This window comes from Podarcis melisellensis, assembly GCF_964234715.1.
Source record: "Podarcis melisellensis genome assembly, chromosome: 4".
In the NCBI taxonomy this organism is placed as follows: domain Eukaryota; kingdom Metazoa; phylum Chordata; class Lepidosauria; order Squamata; family Lacertidae; genus Podarcis; species Podarcis melisellensis.
In genome coordinates this window covers 10,014,630-10,038,496 of record NC_138531.1, presented here as the reverse complement: position 1 = coordinate 10,038,496, position 23,867 = coordinate 10,014,630, and the positions used below count along the sequence as shown (strand labels likewise).

The 23,867-nt window shown below is 43.6% G+C and overlaps 1 protein-coding gene and 1 long non-coding RNA gene across 2 annotated transcripts in view; both read right to left on the bottom strand.

Moving 5' to 3' along the window:
* Positions 1 to 23,867, bottom strand: part of KLF5 (KLF transcription factor 5) — a 193,389-nt gene that overhangs the window by 101,996 nt on the left and 67,526 nt on the right. The gene's annotated exons all lie outside the window — the stretch shown is intronic.
* LOC309367760 lies at positions 1,957 to 22,899 on the bottom strand. Its single transcript, XR_014167330.1, has 2 exons — positions 22,605 to 22,899; positions 1,957 to 2,568 (listed from the first exon to the last, which is right to left on the bottom strand). It is a non-coding gene; the product is annotated as an uncharacterized lncRNA (long non-coding RNA).

The following is a 23,867-nucleotide window of genomic DNA, read 5'->3' as shown; positions in this document are numbered from 1 at the left end:
AGTGGTATGGGCAGTTCCTCCCCACAGAGCACCAAGCCAAAGGGACAAATGAGAAAACCCATTTGGGGGTGCTGAATTTTGGACTTGCTCAGGGCGCCATATATGCAAAGATTACCCAGGTCTGCTTCTGCATTAGATATTAGGAACAGAGGCAGCTGTCTTAGGCTACTGCAGACTGTTTATCCATTTAGCTCAGTGTTGTCTAGGGACACAGGTGGCGCTGTGGGTTAAACCACAGAGCCTAGGACTTGCCCATCAGAAGGCAGCGGCGTAGCGTGGGTAGTCAGCACCCGGGGCAAGGCAAGTAATTTGCGCCCCCTAGCCCGGGGCAAGGCAAGTAATTTGCGCCCCTAACCCCTAACCATGGTCATTAATACTGACGGCTCTACTCTGGGGCAAACTTCGTAGTGACTACTGCCCTCCGTGGTGTTGTTTTTGCAATTAAAGGACCCCTGCCTCAAATAAAGCATCTTGGGGATTGGACACTGGGATTTGCCAAGGGAGCTGGGAATTGCAGTTCAGTGGCGGGTCAGGGGGAGAGGGTCCCTTCCGCGTCTGGGTGCCGCGGGCCCCTTTGCGCCAAGACGCACGTCTTTGGGCGTCGCGGCGCAGCCTTCTTGGTCTCCCTCCCCGGCCCGGCTAGCCCCGACGCGGCTTCTTTCTGGCGCGGGGAGGGGGCGCCTCTGGGGCCAGTGGGTTGGCCAGCCTCCGGCGCGGGTGGGCGGGCCCCGTCGGGGCGGGTGGGTGGCGTGGCGCTTGGTGCCGAAGCCTCCGCCCGCAGCACCCCATCGGGAGACCCAGCCGGAAGGAGCCTCGAGCCGGCTGTCGGACGCGGCTGAAGCAGCCAGGGCGGCATGGCAGGCGGCGGCGGCTCCCCGGCAACTCCATGCGGCCAACCCTGCGCGCTGGCCGAGCCCCGCAGGTGAACGCTGCCCGTCGGTGAGGAGGGGCTGCCTGGCGCGCCTTCCGCAGCGAGCGCTGAGAGCCGCTGCCATGGGGCTCTGGGCGACTCCGGAGGCAGCGAGCGCGCCCCCCCAGAAGTTGCGCCCGGTGCGGCCGGCCCCCCTTGCACCCCCCACGCTACGCCACTGTCAGAAGGTCGGCGGTTCGAATCCCCGCGACGGGGTGTGCTCCCGTTGCTCGGTCCCTGCTCCTGCCAACCTAGCAGTTCAAAAGCACACCAAAGTACAAGTAGATAAATAGGTACCGCTCTGGTGGGAAGGTAAACGGCATTTCCGTGCACTGCTCTGGTTAACCAGAAGTGGCTTAGTCATGCTGGCCACATGACCCGGAAGCTGCACGCCGGCTCCCTCGGCCAGTAAAGCGAGATGAGTGCCGCAACCCCAGAGTCGGCCATGACTGGACCTAATGGTCAGGGGTCCCTTTACCTTTACCTTTACCTTTACCTGTCTAATGTCTACTCTGACTGACAGCAGCTCCTCTGGGTCATGGTCAGGGATAATTTGCACCACTCGCTATCTGTCCCTTTTAAATGGAAGTGGCTCAGGGACTGAAGCTGCAAAACCCATGTCCTTCTCAACCCCAGTGAGTGGATTAATGAACTGGGCTTGAAATGAACTTTCTCTGGTGTTATGTGAGGGCAGAGAATCAAATCTCTCCGTTTCTTTCCTTCGCAGCCATATTGCTGCAGACTGGAGTTAGCATGACAAAAGTTAATGGCTGAAAGAAACACCCCAATTTATAAGGCAGTAAAAAAAAAAAAGAGCTGCGCATTAAGATGCTGCAATTCACTCCTTTGAACTTTCAGGAAATGTCTTTGGTTTTAATAGCACACCTTCAATTATATACACTCAGAGAGAGGGATTTTTTTCATAGCAATACCCTGCCGGTTTTTTTACTTTTTAACAGAAAAAGTGAACTGCATCAAAGACACTGTTCATATACTTAGTGTGGAACGTGGAGGATCGTATCTGAGTATATATTAGGGTGCAGACATTTTGTGAAAGTTAGCATTTATTGTACAGGCTGGCAAGGCTGATACGGCAACAGCTCACCTCTACAGAAGGATATGGTAGAATGTAATGCTAATGTCCAATGCTAAGATGAAGTTCTACCAGACTTGAGTGTTGAGCACAATTGCCTCCAGCTTCACTCCTTCTTCCTAATAGTAGTGATATCATCATTTATTCAGTCAGAACTGGCTGCATGATGATGTCTCCGAAGCTAATTCAGGATGAGAGCAAGGTTCCTCTCTGCCCTCAGTGCTTGATCTTGGTGACATCATCTGATTGGCTACATGGCGTCACTGTAAACTGAAGAGTGGAAATGAGACTAATAATACCTGGCTGAAAAGTAATGTGAGAGGATTGAGAAAGGGAGACTTGAGGGGTTTGGGCAAACACACCCACTCAGTTCCTTTTTCATGTCAAAGGTGTTTGCAAGAGAACATTCAGCTTAACCTGGTTAATCCCTTTGGTGGCCATGGCATCAAAACAGCTCAGAAGGGACTGACCAGGTTGACCAAGGATGGCGAACCTATAGCTCTCCAGATGTTTTTGGACTCCTTTCCCGGTCAGCGATCAGGGATGATGGAAGTTGTAGCAACATCTGGGGGCTGAGAGTGGTATAAGAGAACTCGCATAGAAGAATTAGGAGAATGAATGAGCAGTGTTTGGATGTATTATTAAAATATTCCCTGACAGGGGCTCCAGATGATTTACAGATAAAATAAAAACAGCTAAAAGCATAGAGAGAGAAAAGCAATCATTTAAAAAAACAATTAAACATTACTAGAATTAAATCTTTCTCTCTCTATATATATATATGATCTTATTTTTTAAAAAAATACAATCACAACAAAAACAGAACAGAACTAACTGTGCCAAGGTATAATACACATGTGTTATGAGAGGCATCATCTTAGCACTAGTATCTTGGAACAAGCTATTTCCCTGCCTGAGGTAAAAGACAATACAGTGGTACCTCAGGTTACATACACTTCAGGCTACATACGCTTCAAGTTACAGACTCCACTAACCCAGAAATAGTACCTCGGGTTAAGAACTTTGCTTCAGGATGAGAACAGAAATTGTGCTCCGGCAGCGTGGTGGCAGCAGGAGGCCCCACTAGCTAAAGTGGTGCTTCAGGTTAAGAACAGTTTAAGGTTAAGAACGGACTTCCAGAACGAATTAAGTACTTAACCCGAGGTACCATTGTATATCACCCCACCACCCTCATCCCAATTCTTTGTAGAGCCGCTAACTAGACCGACAATTGAATCATACTTGAAAATTTGCTGCCTCTTGTACCTATGACAGTGTGGTGCACAATGCTCTAGCCTCCAGCACCTCTCTGCCACACCCTGCTCAACAGTTTCTGCCACCTGAAGCAGCTGTCTCTCTGTGTGTGTCTAATGGTAGGACCAACCCTGTATATTAGATCAAATGAAGAATGCCTCTCTTAAAATAGAGCTTTTCATCTGCAGTTGTATAGAGAGAAATAGAGAGATCTGCCGCCTAGTTAATTGGTGACACCATTTTAGACAAATGAGTTTTTTAATCTAATTGATAAATCAATTAAATGTTGCAGTACTTGTAGCTACCCATAGGGATTAAATAGAGAACAATTGTACACATCAAATCTGAGGAGGCTAACGTGGTCGTAGCCAGAACAGCGTTAACATAATACAGGACTGTGCTTGTATTATGCAAGAAGGCCCACAAAAGGAAATAGATGCTTTCCCCTGTTCTTTTTCATCCATAACACAGTTCATTCACACACCCGCATACAATTGGCTATCGCGCGTCCCTTAACAAAGACCGTAGCCAACTCACACTTGCAGTGGGCGGTTGAGTCATGCCATCCATGAAATCCTCATTTTTCAGTTAGGAAAATTTATCCCGATGCAAAAGCTACCTCATTGTCTACGCTCTGTTTTAATATGAGGAAATGCAGGATGTGGGGGTGGATGTGACTCTTATAAGACTCCAGCCATGAAGATTAAGCTAGTGAGGGTATAAACAGAGCAGAAAGCTTGCAATAAATATTAGTCTGCACCAGGAGCCTCTAGAGATGGATGATTTGAGCGATTAAGGGGCACTGCCTTGCCTGGATTCTAAGGAACATTCTAAGAGTTGTTACGAAACAACTAGTTATCTCTCGCTTGGACTACTGCAATGTGCTCTATGTGGGGCTACCTTTGAAGGTGACCCGGAAACTGCAACTAATCCAGAATGCAGCAGCTAGACTGGTGACTGGGAGCGGCCACCGAGACCACATAACCCTGATCTTGAAAGACCTACATTGGCTCCCAGTATGTTTCCGAGCACAATTCAAAGTGTTGGTGCTGACCTTTAAAGCCCTAAACGGCCTCGGCCCAGTATACCTGAAGGAGCATCTCCACCCCCATCGTTCAGCCTGGACACTGAGGTCCAGCTCCAAAGGCCTTCTGGCGGTTATCTCACTGCAAGGTGTGAGGTTACAGGGAAACAGGCACCCTGTGAAACGCCCTCCCATCAGATGTCAAGGAAATAAACAACTATCTGACTTTTAGAAGACATCTGAAGGCAGCCCTGTTTGGGGAAGTTTTTAATGTTTGATGTTTTATTGTATTTTTAATATTTTGTAGGAGCCGCCCAGAGTGGCTGGGGAAACCCAGCCTGATGGGCGGGGTATAAATAAGTTGATGTTGTTTTATTTTGGTGTTTTATGGGCACCATTTATATGCCCCAAATAGTGTGCTGCCTAGACCCCCAATAACACATGCTTCTTTGTGATGAGGCTACCTTATTACTTCTGAAATCTCCCTTGGCGGAATCTATTTCATTACAATGTCTGCAAAAGTTTGCCTCCCTCCTTCTGTTTATTTTATTCCAACAGCAATAATGTGCTCCACACAAACATTGCTGCTTGTTTCTTTATTGTTTGTTTTGTTGGTATGTTGTTGCTTTTGAAAACTTAATAAACGTATTTTTAAAACAAGATGCTTTGTTCAAAAATGGCACCCATCTACTCCCCCCCCTCACCTGTGTCCACTTTTATCCGTTTTTATCATCTCAGGATTCTGCTCCCTCATTCCGCTTGATGTGTCGACCAGACAAACTAAATCCACTCACTTCGAGACAGTATGAAAGCTGTTTGTGTGGTGTGTGTCTAGTGTCATTTGCACATTCAAATCGTCACTTGATGGTGCAGCCATCCTGAGGTGAGCTTCCATGCAAAGACCTCACCTGTTTAAACGAAGAACATGTATATTCATGTGCTATAGATGTGCCGTGTGCCATTCATCTGGGAGTGGCAGTAAAAGCTACAGAAATTAAAGCTGTCTTCACAATGCTTTTTTTTTAAAAAAAATAATAATCACCGTTTTCAATTCATCACATTTTGGATAGAAACGTGAAGCATGCAGAAAGATTTACTCTTCTGTTATCTTATCTTATCATGACCATGACAGACATGTACACTCCACCACTGTCTTCCACTCATGTGTCGTCTCCCATGTCAAGGAATCAAAAAGCCTTTTTCTGAGGAAACATTTACCTCATAAGATATAACGCAAGTAGGTCCAATACTATCACCGTACCTATGAAGAATGCAAATGCTGTTATTTGTTGACAGAGGAGTTAGCAACCAGTTTGCAGCTCCCAAAAGGTTGGAGGGAGTAGAGAAGGGAGGGAAGATAGCTAGATTCCTTCTTCCTTAGCTGGATTTCCAAATATGTACTTGATGATCCTTTGAACAAGATGGTGCTCCTGGCGGAATACAAGGTGGTCAAGTGGGTTAATGATCTATGGGCAATATGCCTACTCCCAAATTCAATACTGCTGCGCTAAATGTTTGCTTTATTTCTATCCCAAGATCAACTGCTGAAGAGTTGAGCAAAAAGGGTTGCTTTAAAGTTTCTGCAGATACTATAGCAGGAGAACTTAAAGACCAGAATTAGATTGCAGCAAAATCTTTGTCAATTACTAGTGTACCCTGTCACAAAATGTTGCAGTACTTCTTCACCCGGGCTCCTAACAAGAATATTCTGATTCAGGGTTCCAATGAACCAGCCCGCTCACAGGTCTTTATAATATCAGTGGAAACAGTTGGTCCTGAAGAGTATTAACCGCTTTCAATTTTATTCTGAGGGTTGTCATTTGTTCAGTTCTAATTTTAATTTATTTGAATTAATTTTGGGGTGCATTTTAATCGATTGATTGCTTGTTTTTATGCATATTGTATTATTTATATGATGTTAGCCACTCTGAGCCTGGCTCCGGCCGGGGAGGACGGATTACAAATAATTTTTTTATTATTTATTATTATTATTATTATTATTATTATTATTATTATTATTAGCTGTTAAGGGCTCAAAGCAAGTCCATTTAATCTTCTTCCTTCCCTCTTGGTTTTGCATTTTTCTTCTTTGACATTATTCTGAGGTCCACTGAGCATGTTCAAAGTAAGGATGGCATGATGTCCTATGATATGCTACAATATTGCACTGAGATTTTACCTTGACTTTTCATGCCCTAGGGACCAATAGTACTTGTGTCTTTGTCTTTTATCTGAGGTCCGGCCTAGAGTCTTTGCTTTGTTAATGGCTCATCTCCCTCTCTTTTATACTCTTAATGGCTCCTTACCCAGGCGATTTCCTTACGAGGAAGCTAACCTGGCTTATATTTTAACACTTGCTGAATCCAGGGATTAAAAGGTCTGGCACCCACAAACTCACAACACAGGGGAGTCTGGTACCCACAAGCTCTTAACAATATACTTTCCAGATAGATGAGATTGTCCGTGGCTCAACACTGAGTATGCACTCAATAGGAAACCTCTGTCTGCCTCTGGGTGCATTGATAGTCCATATAATTACAGGACTGAAGAACTGGAATTCCTGACCTGAAGATTCCCCAAGAATCCCTAGAAGATTAGGTCATATTGCATCCCTAGAAGATTAGGTCATATTGCAGGCTCGGGCCAGGTTATACAACAGGCCACAAATCAAGAGCAGGTGGGATTGAAGAGTACTATGCTAGAGGTGTTTGTAAGACTAGTCATTGCTTAACACAAAACATGCTGTGGAAGCTCAAGCAACCCAGCCAGATTGTACTCCATAAGAAAGGGAGGGGATGGGCACGACACTCACTAGCCAATCTGTTCTGAGGAGAAATTTCTTGCCATGTACACACACAAACAAAAAACCATGGGGAATCACTTTGATTCTGAACATGAAAGCAAGAAGTGTTCCCCTCCTCTTCATTTCAGGGAAAATATAGTATTAGCATTTTTAATTACTACTATCCAATATCCCACTTGAGTTACCTCAAAGGAGGAGGATTCCCCCCGCCTTCCCTTCGCCAATCTATTAGTCAGTCAGGCATAAGATGAAAAGTCTCCATGCAGTATACTTCATAAGTGTTAACTCACTCTGTTTCAAAGTGAGTGAGTTCCTTTACTCCAGTGGCTCTAGGGGGAATGTTCTAGAATTTCACTTCTCCGGCGGTGAGAAATGTTCTGATCGCTACCCTAGACTTACTAAATGGCAGCTCCGGCTCATTTATTCTGATATCATGCTCCCTTTTAACTCTTAAAAGAAAATCCCTTTCCTCGTTGCTCACTTAACTTTTCCATATTTAGTTCAAGAGCTAAATGTTCAAGTTTACAAAGTGGTTTCTAACTTCCCAGGTTCTTTAATGTGCAAGAAAAGTTCCACCGAGAAAGAACAAACTCCAAAATCCATAGCTGGTTTTGAAAAATGGTTGCTCCCAATTTTTGAAAACATGAAGCCTGGCTGCGACTCAGGACAGGCAAGCAGGACAAAGTATCTAAGCAGCATGCTCCAAAATCTAGAGATGGGAGAGAAATGAGATTTGCAACCTGCCTAATTCACACTTCCCGAAATGAAATACAGCTGTTCTGCAAAATGTGTACTTCTCTGAGTTCTGTGATGCAATTCTCAGGCCATAACACAAGTACACAAAGTTTATTAGAGGAAGGTGTGCATAAGAATGCATATATTAGTGAAATTAACATTTTAAAAAAAGGAATTGCGTTGAAGATAGTTGGTTGCAAAAATGTATCTGTTAGGCAAAATTCATACAAAAATATGGAGAAACACTGACAGGAGAACACTGGTGGATTTTCATTAGAACTTTTTAAAAAGAAATTCACAAACTTATCCAGAGGTGAGGCAAACTGAAATTAAAGTTGGAGAAACCAAGAAACCAATATGGACAGATTCATCCAGCCTGCTAGAATGCTCTGTGAGTTTTTCAAATACTCCTTAGATGTATCTCTTGAACTGAATACTACTTCATGAGTCCAGGGTATGCAATTGCCAGGATTGCCAAAGCATCAGGGAGAGAACTGAAATGCACTGGGCCAGTTGGTAGTGGAAGATTGCACTCTTTCAAAACAACAACAACAACTATCGCTACCACCATTGGCCACCTTATCTTAAATTCAGCTAAGACACCACCACCCCTGACCAGAGAGTGATGTTTGCCTCTGCAAAATCTTTCCTGCACACATACACTCCGGATGTTAAAAAGTCTGTGTGCCAAAAGGTTTAGCACAGCTTGGGTTGGTTGGACTGTTGGTGTGTCTTGTGCTGGCCCAAAAGCTTAGCTCTGGGCCAAAGGAGGGAGGGATCCACTAAAGTGGCATTCGATAGTAGAGTTAACTCTGGAAACAAAGCAAACACCTTTGTAAGATGCCCCCCCCCCTTATTCAGACAATCTTTACTCTTACATGTAAGCCAAACATGCAACAGGAAGTTGGGTTCCCTGCCAAGCGCCATGCCATCTTAAGTCCGTGTGGAGCCTCCGAGACTTTGAGAGCCAAGGACTGCAGTGGGGAGTTGCTTCTCTTTGTGAAGGTTATGCCTCTCAGAATAGGAGCTCCCCATTGACGGGAGGCAGCCAACTGGAAGGGTAACAAACTGGGGTTTGTGAGATTTGATATAGGACCCCGAAGCCGTCTCTTGCTACTGGGACCAGCTGCCCCAATGGCTTACTAGCAATTCCAAAGGATGAAAGATCATCAGCACAGCCTCAAAACATGTCAGGGGACAACTGCGCAGATGTATACATCTGCTTTCCCCACCCAATAAAGCCATGAGCAGCCTCTCCCTTAAGCCTTCTCCTCTACAGCTCTCTTTTCCTTTGAAAGTTCAGAGCAGCTAACATACGGTTTCTTATTGACACACTGGTCAGGCCTGTACTCTTGTAGCTTCAACATCGCAACAGGTTCTCCTGGACCATTCACTAGTGTCCATTTGAGTGCACTTTAGCTCACAGGAGATAGTCTGGTATCTGAAAAGCAAACCACTCTCATATCACGTACTGGTTTTTTTAAAAAGCTGCAGCACCAGGAAAGAGAAAAGAACATTGTTGCCAAAGATGTCTCATCTTGCACCATTATTATATCAGTCTCTTTATGCTGCATGTACATGCATAGGCCTACAAACGTTGTTGTTTTAGCTGTCATCCTTTAAAAAACTATATCTTCTAGTATTTTTTTCCCCTTTATGTTAGAGGCTCATGATTCATTCTTACTTGGCTACAGCACACTCTTCCACCCACATAGAAAAACATGCCAAACCTCTGAGGTTTTGCAATATTCTTTTGTAGCATTGCTTTTATCAGGCAATCAAGTCAATATTAATGTAATTTTTTTCCCTAAAGCAAAAGCAGCCTTTGCTGCCAAATGCACACGGCTCACTGGGTGATAAAATAAAGTATCAACAGATAGTTTTCCCCAAAAAAATTCAGCTAAAGATATTCCCAAAGATTTGTGGCTTGCATTTGTTTGTGCTAATACGTGCTGTGCTGAATGAAGACATTCATAAGGATCTGATCCTAAGGATCCAATCTTAAAATATGCTTATTAGCATGAAAATTCCACCACATGTCAAGAGGATGACTCATAAACAAGCTCGATTGTAGACCAAACCTTGTGCATTTTCTTTGTGAAGATAATCCTAAAACCATAAGGGAGGATTTTGTTATGGAATGAAGGGGATATAAATTAGAGTGAGCTGAAACTACTTGCCTTGTTTTAAGTTTGTTTTCGTGAGTGTCAAAAGAGCCTTCTGTTTTTGGTAGTTTTTTGGCACTTGTTGCAGACACATTCACGTTGTTGAAATGTAGTTTTGCTACGCCATTTTCTTTCTCCTCCTTCCCTGCCCTTACAGTCCTCACCTGGATGAACGATAACTCCCAGATACCCTGATTTCTCAGAAAGAAAGAAAGGAAGGAAGGAAGGAAGGAAGGAAGGAAGGAAGGAAGGAAGGAAGGAAGGAAGGACAAGTTTCTAGCATTTGTAGAAGCTTGGATATGGGGCCAAATCTGTAAGCACTTACTGTATTTTTCGCTCTATAAGACGCACCAGACCATAAGCCGCACCTAGTTTTTAGAGGAGGAAAACAAGGAAAAAATATTCTGATTCCCAGAAGCCAGAACAACAAGAAGGATCGCTGCACAGTGATCCCTCTTGCTGTTCTGGCTTCTGGGATAGCTGTGCAGCCTGCATTCGCTCCGTAAGACGCACAAACATCTCCCCTTACTTTTTAGGAGGGCGGAAAGTGCGTCTTATAGAGCAAAAAATACGGTAATTCACATTTGTTTTGAAAGCAACTCACCTTCTTCCACCTTTAGCCAATCAATGAAGTCAAACCAGTGACATTTAGGAAAGAAGATCTAGCCAATGAGACACAGCAAAAGCAAGAGTGAAACACACATGATCTCGACTCTTCTAGATTATCAGCCTTTTCTGCTGGTCGTTCCCTGGCGTGGAATTGACTGCACGACCTAAAATCCAGGATTTTAATGTGATGGGGGAGTATTGTATCAACTCAAAAACAAAAAAAAGGAGCAGCAAAGTTACAGGAGCACACAATCTTTCTAAGCCAGGACTTGTTTTACCCCAAAATGCAAATTTATTCCAAGTTTTAAAGATTGCACTGGCATTAACAGAGCAATTATTATTGTATATGGTAGCAGGCAAGACTGTGGCTGGGAGAGTATGGGTTATACCAGCCCTGCAAAGTAGTCCAGTGTTGTCATCCCTATCTTGATGAAGGGAGTGGGGAGGTAACATGTGACAACCTCGAAGTGTAATTCGGGTTTGTTAACCTGATATTTTGGATTGGGGAAGGGGAAAGGGCAGTGGTGAAGCTTTGTTGCAGCAGCACTGAAATTAATTAAGAGCTGAGCTGGCAGTGTAGGGAGCCAGGGGAAAAATGGGGCGCTTCAGTAGTGGTTGGAAAGACATTGTCTGAATACAAGGTCAACACACAGATGGGCAGCAGGTGTAGCACAAACCGAGGTGTAGATCTGGAATACAGGTTTCACAGAGCAGGGGTAGCTTCCAAATGACACGTTCCATCAGCGCACAGGGGATTTTCCCCCTGTCTCTTCTTCCAGATTGCTCCATAGGGTTGGGGGAACCACTCTGATAGATTTAGGGACTGTATGTGGGAAGAATTAGGGTGGACATTCCATTGACAAGTGTAGATTCTTACAGTGAGGGGGTGTTAGTTCAGTCACCAGATCTACCAGACGTTTTGGTCTTGTTCTCTTAGTTAGTTAGTTTGATTTATTATGGCCATTGGCCCATATCTAAAACAATACATCAAAATTTATCCATAAACAATACAATTTAAACAGTTCCAAGTTAAAACACCCATATAAAACCAATTTTATTTCAATTAAGTAAGCACTATATACAATAAGCTCCCTCTATGTCAACCACGATTCAAATCCCTCAGATTTTGGGGGATATGCGTCTTAGTTCTGGCACCTATTGATGGTTCTTAAGTTTGGCTAAGCTGTCAGAGTCATACAGTGATCCATTTCTCCTCTTATGAAATAAGACATTAATCAGGGATCTAGCGACTGCAAGGGATCTACTTGAGTCTTCGTCGTTTAATAAGTATATTATTTGGGCTTCCTGAGGTCTGTCAGCAATTCTCGATAAATATGGGGCCAGAAACTTGGACCGTGAAGCCGAATGTAAAGGACAACAGAAGATTATATGATATAACGATTCTATAGATCTACTTTTACAGTCACAGAGGAGTGAGATCTGTCCGTTGGAGAGTCTGTTACCCAACACATTTGATGGGAAAACATTGAATCTAGCCTTTATAAAGGCATACCTGTGCATCACCACAGATAAGGTAGTTAAATAAGATGGAAATTTCGTTGGTGGTGTTAAGCCAAGGTGTCTTGTTCTCTGTTGCTAGTCACGTTTGTTTGTTTGTTTGTTTGTTTGTTTGTTTGTTTGTTTGTTTGTTTGTGATATTCCCTCTTCCCTGATGGAAAAATTCATGAACCTCTCTTGCCCATACTGTCTTTGATCCTACTGTCTATCACCTCACAGATGATTTTGCAGATGACTTTGTGATGGTAAGTCATGCATTAATGTACTGAAAATGCATGTAAGCAAACACATATGAATTTCCATTGTCCAATGAACTAAAAGGCAGTGGTGTAGGTAAACGATAACAAGAACAGAAAATTCCTTTTAAAGAAACCAAGCAGATTACTATTAAACAGGAGAGTGGACTGGATTTCCAAAGTTGTGGTCCTCAGTGTTGACTAAGTTACTTATGTTCTCAAAGTTATTCACGATGTAGCACATGTACTTAAGGATAAAAATAAAAACGAGAAATAAGATAAAATTTGGTTGGGAAATCAATTCAGTATTTCACAAAAATCTTTAAATAATATTGTCTTCTGCTGTTGGCCTACTTGGGTTCAAATGCTGAGAAGTGGTCAGGAAGTCTAATTTCAGGAGGAATGTCTGGACACCAACTTCTACATTTCATTATCCAAGAAAATGATTATGAGCTGTTTCTAAACCTGGGAAATGGCATGTTTACATTTCAGCATGTGAACTTGCTTTATTATGCTCCCAAAGCAATTGACCGAATAACTGCAAATTATTAGTGGAATGTTTTAGTGAAGATTTCCCATGCATCGTCCCAGGTTCCCTGTGTTGCAAACCACATACGATCATTCCAAAGAAGCTGTTATAGCTTAGTTTTGCACGGAAAGTGACAAGCAAAACAGTTATGCACATCTAAGTCCTAGGTGTGCATAAAGTCCTTGCTTCAAAATGCAAAGGATAATTTAGACTGGTGTGAATAAACATTGCTATAAGAGATATAAATCAACTCTTAGTGTTTAACATTTCCCCGCAAGTCTCAGGATTTGCATGACGGCCATCTTAATAATAGTAATAATATTTTCCATAATAAATACCTGCTGGTGGTTCTGTCCTTGAATATCAAGGGCTTTAATCTGCCCCAAACGTAGAGCTAGTTAAGTGCATGCTGGTGTCCCTAATTTACAATTAAGGAATAAATATGATCACACCCTCTAATAGCAAACTCAGCATGTGAGTGTTGACATGAGTGGAGCCCCAGTGGAGCCTAGAGGAAAAAGAGGAGGATATCAGCATGCTCAAGAGAACCCCGAGGTTTACAGAAGAACAAAAAATATTTGCAGCAAGGGAGGGGAGGAAGAGACTAAGTTGATTTAAAAAACCCAAGAACACCAAACCCAAAACAGTCCCATGAGAACTGAACATAAGGACTGAATATACACTGACCGGGTATTGGGGGGGGGCAGAACCAGAAAAACAGCAGGAATTGGGGAACGGGATGGAATATCTTAGAAGCAGCCAGTTGATGGGCTGGAACACTGCACAAATGCAACATTTTACAGGCCCCAGTTGTTAAAGGTAAAGGTAAAGGTACCCCTGCCCGTACGGGCCAGTCTTGACAGACTCTGGGGTTGTGCGCCCATCTCACTTAAGAGGCCAGGGGCCAGCGCTGTCCGGAGACACTTCCGGGTCACATGGCCAGCGTGACATCGCTGCTCTGGCGAGCCAGAGCTGCACACAGAAACGCCGTTTACCTTCCCGCTGGTAAGCGGTCCCTATTTATCTACTTGCACCCGGAGGTGCTTTCGAACTGCTAGGTTGGCAGGCGCTGGGACCGAGCAGCGGGAGCGCACCCCGCAGCAGGGATTCGAACCGCCGACCTTTCGATCAGCAAGTCCTAGGCGCTGAGGCTTTAACCCACAGCGCCACCTGTGTCCCCGCCCCAGTTGTTACAGAATAATAAATAATAATTATTCTGCCCCAGTTGTTACAGAATAATAAATAACTGCAATGACAAACCTAGACAGCATCTTAAAAAGCAGAGACATCACCTTGCCAACAAAGGTCTATATAGTTAAAGCTATGGTTTTCCCAGTAGTGATGTATGAAAGTGAAAGCTGGACCACAAAGAAGGCTGGTCGCCGAAGAATTGATGCTTTTGAATTATGGTGCTGGAGGAGACTCTTGAGAGTCCCATGGACTGCAAGAAGATCAAACTGATCCATTCTTAAGGAAATCAGCCCTGAGTGCTCACTGGAATGACAGATCCTGAAGCTGAGGCTCCAATACTTTGGCCACCTCATGAGAAGAGAAGACTCCCTGGGAAAGACCCTGATGTTGGAAAGATTGAGGGCACAAGGAGAAAGGGACAACAGAGGATGAGATGGCTGGACAGTGTTCTCGAAGCTACCAGCATGAGTCTGACCAAACTGCGGGAGGCCGTGGAAGACAGGAGTTCCTGGCATGCTCTGGTCCATGGGGTCACGAAGAGTCAGACATGACTAAACGACTAAACAACAACAACAATAAATAACTGGGAATGTGCTGTTTTTAAGGATACCCAAAATCTGCTGCCTGAGATGGTCCACTTCGCACCTTTAGGCAATACCATTCCTGCATAAAAAAAATTCATTGCCTTGCCTCAATCACCTGTCCTGATTTGGTAACTTCTTTTGGCTCCCAGGGCCTTCATTCTTTCCTTATACGTTAATGTTCCTGTAGCCGGGGCCCTTGCATGCTCCACCCTAGCAGTGATTACTAATTTCTCCACCTTTGACACAGTGTTTCCTTCTTTAAGGTCCTGGAGGTATAGCCGAAATTATTGACTACACAGAGTATTCTTAGCACGCATATATAAACTATTCGCTCTTACTTATCACCTGCCTCAGCACCTGCCTTGTTTGTCATGTTCTGTAGGAAGTAAGGTAACTGTATACCTTAAACAGAATCTTCTTTCTATGTGATGTTTCCTCATCGTACCTGTATGCAATGAGCACAAAAGGATTCCTCATGTATTAGCATGAGGTCAATTAGTAATGGTGATGGATTAAATAGCAACCACTGAGATTTGTCCAGATGACACAATTTTTCTCTCTGAAAGCAGCTCAATTGCAGGAGTTTAGATGGGGAAGTCCTGCAAGAACTGACTTGCGCTGGTCTCTCTTATGAGAAATATTTCCAGTTCTCAGGCTTATGTCACTGATTGGTATCTTTTCGCAAGTAAACACTGTTGTTTTGTACTTTTCCAGATAGCTAGAATTCTGGAGTAGTCCCAATTTCCAAACACAATACTGAATGGGACTGTACCTCTATAGGCAGGAAAGGTAAAGGTAAAGTTTACTATAAAAGAAATTACAAGCCCAAAAAAACCTGCATTGAGGGTGCAAGATAAATTTTGCTCTATGTCTGCAACAGAGGACAATCTTTGCTTCTTTGCTGGTCCTTGATTGATTTTGTCTTCCTAGTTCAGTCTCAAAAAACATATAAATATATACATACACACAGAGGGTATGAAATACAAAAACCCATGTAAACAACAGTCCCAAAGAGTCAGTGATTAAAAAGCATATAAACCAGCATGATAACTAATGATGAAAGGAAGGACAACATTTCTACTTTTCCTGCGTATATTCATCAATGTCCACTGACAGTAGAAGACTCCATCATGGACAAGGAACTACAGTCTGGAAGGAGTTATTGCCAGTCAATTTTAGGAACCGGTGGGGGCAACACTGACCTCCTTTAAATTCTTCAGGGTTGGCATGGGGAATAACAGCAGGGCATAGCTGACCTGTCATGGTAAGTACGAGGTTGCCCAGTGGATGCGAGGAAGCAACAATGACAGCAAATGGTCTAATTTTCAGTTATGCCATTCCCCCACCCCATACAGCAGCCATGTTGCGTTGTGACACATACCTACTGGCAGCCATTTTGTAACTGGCACAGGCTCAAAAACTGAAATGTTCCCACTAGTCCAAAATGGTTGGCAACCCCTGTCTAAGATGATAGGAAACATTATAATTCCATGTAGGGACTATCGGGACTCGGTAGCACCAAAGCATGTATGAACTGGCCCTTAGCAGAACATTTAAACTCAGTGATGCAATCATCATTTGGTTCGGTAAGCTAGAAAGGACTGTGAGAAGCTAAGCTTACTGAAAAAGAACAACCTCATTACCGGGTTATATTTGAATTCTTATAAAGAGCAAAGTGCACACTGGAGAGAACAAAGGAAGCTTGCACTGGCTGTGACGCAGGAAATTCTTATTTAATTGTGGTCATAATGACTCATCACCACTCACTTTGCAAGACGAGAGCAAAGCCCACTTTGGTGGGGAAAGAGCCACTCTCAGCCATAGCTCCAAGTCCTTTGCTTTCAGGATAGAAGGCAGATAGTAGTAAAAACAAAGTCAAAGAATTTTTGTCTCCAAATGTTGTGGTGGTGAGGGGTAGGGGCCTAGGAAGGCAAGTCATAAATCAATATAGGTAAGAAAACATTAAAAGCAGGTAGTCTAATATGCTGGCGTTTCTTGTTTTAGTCAGAGCCATATTTCTTTTTACCATTTATTAGAATTATGCACAGGTCTAACACATGCTAGTAAAATGCTGCTGTGTTGAGTGCTCCTATTCAGGGTTCCAGCCAGCCATGCTGTTTTCCAGGATACACCTTAGCATTCCTGCATCACAATTCCTGGGTTTCCATCTCCCCACTCTAAAAATCAGTCAACAACCCTAGTCCTCATGGAACTGCTTATTTTACTGAAAGGTTGGGTGGTGGTCGTACTAACATCTTGGGGTTCCATTGAGTCCTTCAGCGCCTCCCTCCTGTAAATGAGTGGTGCTGTTTTGGCTACACAAGGATCCATACTTGGAGAATGACTTATTAGTAGATATGAATGCGGCAGCTAGACTGGTGACTGGGAGCGGCCACCGAGACCATATAACACCGGTCTTGAAAGACCTACATTGGCTCCCAGTATGTTTCTGAGCACAATTCAAAGTGTTGGTGCTGTCCTTTAAAGCCCTAAACGGCCTCGGTCCTGTATACCTAAAGGAGCGTCTCCACCCCCATCGTTCAGCCCGGACACTGAGATCCAGCGCCGAGGGCCTTCTGGCGGTTCCCTCACTGCGAGAAGACAAGTTACAGGGAACCAGGCAGAGGGCCTTCTCGGTAGTGGCGCCTGCCCTGTGGAACGCCCTCCCAGCGGATGTCAAGATAATAAACAACTATTTTACTTTTAAAAGACAACTGAAGGTGGCCCTGTTTAGGGAGTTTTTAATGTTTGATGCTGTATTGTTTTTAATATTCGGTTGGAAGCTGCCCAGAGTGGCTGGGGAAACCCAGCCAGATAGGCAGGGTATAAATCATAAATAATAATAATTATTGTTAATAGCTTCATAAAGCTTCATAAAGAGGACATTTTATATCAGTCCTTGCTCTCACCTTCATCAGTTACCATGGCCACCAAGTAAGGAGAGCTGGGAGCTTGACACTGCCTGGGAAAGGAGATTTGCACACCTTCAGGATGAAAACATCCAAGTGCTACCACCTTGCCTTGGTCATGTTGGTAGCACACCTTCATGGGCATCCAGCTGCAGAACCTTCAAAGAATAGATCTGGATCTGCAGCAGTGACATCAAAAGACTGGGAAAGAGGATATATTTAATATACCTTATTTTTCCATGTATAAGACGACCTTTGTTTCTGAATTTTTTGGTGATAAATTGGGGGTCATCTTATACACGGGTTAATATGCTAAGTAAGCAAGGACTGGTGCTGCGGCCGTAGCAGGGAAATGTCAATGAGGAGGCTGCTTGCTCACTCTTTCCGGCTTAGGAAGAGTATTTGGTGAGTGCCAGTATGTGGCGTATTACGGCACCAGTTCCGTCAGCCAGAGGAGGGGATCGCCGAAAAGCTGCTCAACATCTCAGCAAACTTACAAAAGAAGCTCAACAACTGCTGAGGGCTCCCCAAAATAGGGGTCATCTTATACATGGAGTCATGTTATACACGGAAAAATACGGTAACTAACCTTGACTCTATTTTCTCTTTCATCAGGTGCCTTGGAGGTGAAAAGGTGACACACCGATATTTTAATTAAATGAATATTGCACCTGTATTCCACTTTTCTCACAGCGATCGCAGAGTCAGGTACATGTGGCCTCATCCATAATTCCCTCATGAAAACCCTGTGAAGCACCTTTGGCTGAGTATCCACACTGACCTTTCCTTCGTGCTTCAAAGCTCCCTGTCCAGGCACTCTTCCCCCTGCCCCGATTCAGCTTTCAAGACAATAGATTACAGAATCATAGAGTCAGAAGGGACCATGAGGATCATGTAGTCCTACCCCCTCCAGAGCAGGAATCTTTCGCCCAATGGGAGGCTCAAACCCATGGCCTTGAAATTAAGAGTCTTGTGCTCTGGCGACTGAGTGGGTTTTCACAGGGAAAGCTCTGGTGCAAAAAAAGGAGTGTTCAGACAGGGAGCATGGACCTGTGGCTGGAAAGAGCAGGGGAAAAGTTAAGTGTGGATAAGCCCTACCAGTGACTGGCCCAAGGACACCCAGCGAGATTCGTGAGTAATGAAAATGGGGCCTGTCTGCTCCAAATCCAGTATTCTATTCATAAGCCACTCTGGATTTTCATTTTGCTCCAGTAAAATGAAAAATAAATAGTAAGCGCTTGACAATCCCCCACCAGCCCACATTGGTGAAAACATTGGGAGGCAGTATACCATGAAGCAGAATACTCCCTTGCATGCATATTCAAGAAATTGCCCTAGAGAGCCCAGAGGAGACCTCTGTCCCATTGCCCCTGTGGCTACAACCCTAGTTTGAAGAACACAGAAACTCATAGCTGCATATGAATTGGCATTCATCATTTGATTTACCGGAAAAACAATATTTGCATAGGTGGAAGACTCAGCGATGAAAATGAAGCAAAGAATGCAATAATAGCTTGCATAGTACACTGGATTGTGACCACTGTGACTCATTCGTGATTCCAAAAGCACATTATGGTAAGAGAAAGTCAGTTCACAGAGCTGGTTTCGAGGATGGCAAACATGTTGCCTAGCTTATCAGGACCGACTTTGTCTACCATTGTTGAATAATTGCCTGGGATGATAAGTAAAGTGATAAAAGAGAATGATATCTGATAGCCGATTGCTGATAGGAGTTCCACCCCTTTTGATAATCAAGCAAAAGCTGGATCCTAATATGTCCTTATCATGTACAAACAAGTTCCAGGGTTCATTCTCTTTAGCCTGTTAACATTGCTCCCCCATCACCACACAGCCACCCCTCCATTGGATTTCCTGGGATCTGTAATGGAAGATGATCTTGAGTACAGTGAGAGGATTTCCATTCTCTGCCAATGTGTTTTTTAAAAAAACAAAACCAAACCAAGAGCTTTATCTGCAGAAATCCTGAACCAGTTTATTCTGGCTACCTTTTTAGGCTCCAGATGTAATGGGCTTTGGGGGGCCTCCTCAGACTTAATGGTCTTGTGCTTCACCCCCTTTAGCTGGCTGCATGTATTTCTTCACTTACGCATGGGGTGGTGTGTATTATTTCACTTCAAAATGTGATAGGTCAGCCCTGTTGCATTCTGTACCTCTCTTGCTCATTCTGCAGAGTTGGGACCACTGAGAACTGGTTCTAAAGTGGCAATGTTTCTCGCTCACCCAGAAAAGTGATGGTGTGGTCATGTGCAAGACCACATTTGGGAACTGGCTCTTGTGCGCACATCTGCAAGAGATGGGTATTAGTCAGCGCCCACTTTGTGAATGGAGTGTTGTCTTTTTCGGACGTTTGATTTCAGTTTTTAGAGTTTAGATATCCCTTTCCTTCATCAGTCGGACAAACTCAAGAGGAGAGGAACTTTTCTCAGGTCCAATGCTTCCTTGTGGCCACTTTTCATGGAGGGGTGTGTGTGGAACACATAACATTGGTAAGTATGGCATGCCACTCAACTGTCCCGATTCGAGTGGGACATCCCGGAATTACAGAAGCCATCCTGGTTTCTGATCAGATGTTCCTTTTTTTGGTCTCGCACTCTGGTGCAAGTCAGAAAGCTTGCGCCAGAGCACAGGACCAGAAATCCAGCGAGAGGGCAAGACCCAAATATGAGTATTCTGATTTTGATCAGCAGGATGTTGGGGGGTCTGGTATGGGCATGGGGGAAAATAGGTGGGGAAATGGATCTGAGTCTTACCTTTGTACAACCAGCTTCATTTCAATAGCAGGAACAACAACACTGTTGTGTGTCGAGGTCCTCAAGCCACCCCCCAATAATTCACACATCACACATCAATTTTGGTTTGGGTTTTCGGCACGATTTTGGCCACAACTTTATTTAAATACACACAAGTGAGTGGTTGCTTAGGCATTGGTTCCGACTATCTGTCCTTGCCCAGGGACAGAACTGACTTCCGGATTCCAGTGGAAGCCAGTGAGGGAAACAATTTTGGGAGAAAATGAAGCTGGGCCTCAGTCCCTCACTTCTCACCCTCATGCTCCTGGTGGCTTGCACGGCCCAAGTCCGATGCCAGGAACAAGGACGAAGAAAATGGCAAGCCCCTGGATTCCTTTAACGGAATTCCCTTTCCGCACCACCATTGGAGGGGTAGGCACTTACCCCTCCACCAACCAATTTGAACCAATGCCTAACCGCCAACCTTACAAGTTGTGACGATTTGCTATGCAGTAGGCAAAAACCAAATGGCACCAGCCAATCAGCCAAATGGACAAAATTCCTACCAGGCCCCTGCCTCAAAGCAGACGACCCCATGACAGGCATAGCAAGGTCAAGCAAACAACCCCCCCCCCAATACAGGGAGGGTGGGCTGGTGATCCGGTGCAAGCAGCCAAGACGACGCCCAAAGTTGGGCGTCCAGTATTTAAAACCTCTGACCCCTCCTTCAAAATTGGCAACAAGCAATTCTCCCCAGCGACCCAATTAACCAATTCACTGCCTGGGTCACTCCACAAATCCACCCAGCAACAATGGGTGGCTTGTATCCCCCACCGCAACACGTGCTCTCTGCTATGGAGAACATGTTTTGTCATCGTTTTCCAAACTGAAACACATCAGAGTGTTAGAAAGCCGGTCTTCGAGAATAATTAGAGCTGAAAAGCTTAGTTGAGAATCAGAGCTGAGATTCTCAGGAGTCTACCATCCTAGGACAGAAGTGGAAGAAAACTTTTCATCCCAGGATGGTTATAAATTAGAAAGTGTACAGTCCTGAAAACAGTTGCATGCCATTCTGTGATTTCTCATAAAGAAAGTAGGATCAGGATGATTGCTCTCTTATTCCTAAAATTAGTCTGCTGTCCTAAACACAGGAAGCAGGCCCACTAGATAGACTGGGACTAACTTCTGAGGAAGTACACATAGGATTGCACTATCATGCCCGAAAATAAATGTTGGAAATGTAACAAGACTGAAGGTACATTCTTTCACCTTTGGTGGACATGCCCAAGGATTAAGACATTCTGGGAGATGATTTATAACGAAATGAAAAAGGTATTCAAATATACCTTCCTGAAGAAACCAGAGGCCTTTCTCCTGGGCATCGTCGGCCAATTGGTGCCAAAGAAGGATAGAACTCTTTTTATGTATGCAACAACGGCAGCAAGAATACTTATAGCGAAGTATTGGAAGACACAAGATTTACCCACCCGGGAAGAATGGCAGATGAAGTTGATGGACTATATGGAACTGGTGGAAATGACTGGCAGAATCCAAGATCAGGGAGAAGAGTCGGTGGAAGAAGATTGGAAAAAGTTTAAAGACTATCTACAGAAATATTGTAAAATTAATGAATGTTAGAAAAATGTGGGAATGAAGTTATATGGCTTTAGTAGAAATGTTATAAGGAATTAAGTATAAATAGATTATTAGAGTATTAAAAGAAAAAATAAGGTTAGAATATGTTAAGATAATTATAGGATAGAAAACAGAGGAAGATGGAAAGGAATTGCTGAAACAATTAACAGAAGTGGAATACAAAAAGGGAGGTGTGAGGAGGTCGTTGAAATAAGTGAATGAAGGATAGGATGATGAAACTGTATGATGTATGATGTGTTTTAAACTGTTTTTATTTTGTTGTGTTAGTCTAATGTGTTAGTGTTGTGTGGTGTTTTTGTATTGTATTGTCTATTTTGTTTTGTAGTGTTTAAATTGTTGGATAAGTAATAAATATTATTTTTTTAAAAAAGGATTGCACTATCAGAGTCATAGTACAAGACACAGCAGTAAAAAGCAAAATAAATCTCATGTCAAACAAAAATATGATCATTTTAAAAACTGTGTCTAAACTAATTCTGCAGTTCTTACTCTGAAATAGTCCATTCCTTTCATTTTCTCCAAAGAGCAAGGCATATGGAAGGTGCATTACAAGAAGACTTTTCAAAAATAACATGGTTGAAAACCACGTTCAGGAAACAGGGTTGAGTAGCTTGTTCATAGTTTCCCAACATACTTACATTTGGGCTGGAGGCAGAGATCCTTTTCGCTTTGAGGATGATTGGAAACACCCCAAGACGTGATATTCACTTCCGTGTCAGCTAGCCAACGTTCTTCAAATTAGCACAGACAGCACCTAACCCTTTTAAAAGCAGGTTGTGCTCAGTTGCTGGGGTTCTGTTATGTTTTTTGGCAAGCAATCATTGGATGAAGGCCAATGTAACATTTAAATAGTGGTCAGGTGGGGATCGCATGCAGGGCATAATCCTAACTTCACAATTTATCCTGACCATATAATTTAATAGCAGATCAAGGCAAGCACAATAACTGCCTTTGCATGGGATCCAGGTTTTTTTCTCTCTCTCCTGGAAATCACTTTCTCCTCTCTTTCGTTCTCTTTCTCTTTCTCTCTCTCTCCGTTGCGTTAGTGTTGCTGGTCAACCTACTTTAGGTTTCAGATCAGTCACAAAGCACCTAAACTGTATATATACAAACTGATTAAATATATATTCTCCTGGGAATCGAGAGAACTTGTATTTGAGAGAATGTAAGGAGATAAACTTGAGCGTCTGAATTCACAACTCCCTTAATGTCACATTCTCTGACAAAGTTTAAGAATCGGTTTTCTGCTGTTTCAAAAGCTGTTGTGGAAAACAACCTTCTTGTGTTAAAAGAATAAAAATGGCCAGGCTAGAAGATTGCCAAGTTAGGTGTAAACATCTTTGCATAATGATCTTAAAGGGGGGGAAATTGCTGAGAACTGGGAAAGAATTCAAGCCAATGGCATGCATACAGAATCAATGTAACCTTAGGTTTTCCAAGATAGTTCTACCAGTTACACTACTCCTAACAGCCACAACCAGCTTTCCCAGGCCAATCAGCAACCTCAGACATGTCTTGCCACGTTGAAACTCTTTTTCATGTATAGCACTTTTGGTACAACTTGGCATAGCTTCAAACCACCCACACACTGGAGGGATGAAAAGATCAAATTAGAGGGAAATTTCCACCTATTTATTCTCAAAGGGGGAGAAAAACACTCGGTTGCACAGGTAGGCACGCCCAAACCTTTTTTTTTCTTTTTGTCCTCAGTACTCAAATACTAGAACATGTCTAAGAAACAGGAGCAACAAGAACATCTATAGATGGCAAGCTGGTATTTGAACTCGTAGAGTCATGTCCAAGGCCCAAAATGCTCTGGTCTAATTGTGGGGCCCTGGGACAGTCCTCATTCACTACTATTTCTTTGTCTGTGAACATAACCTCACAGAAAAAGTACCAGT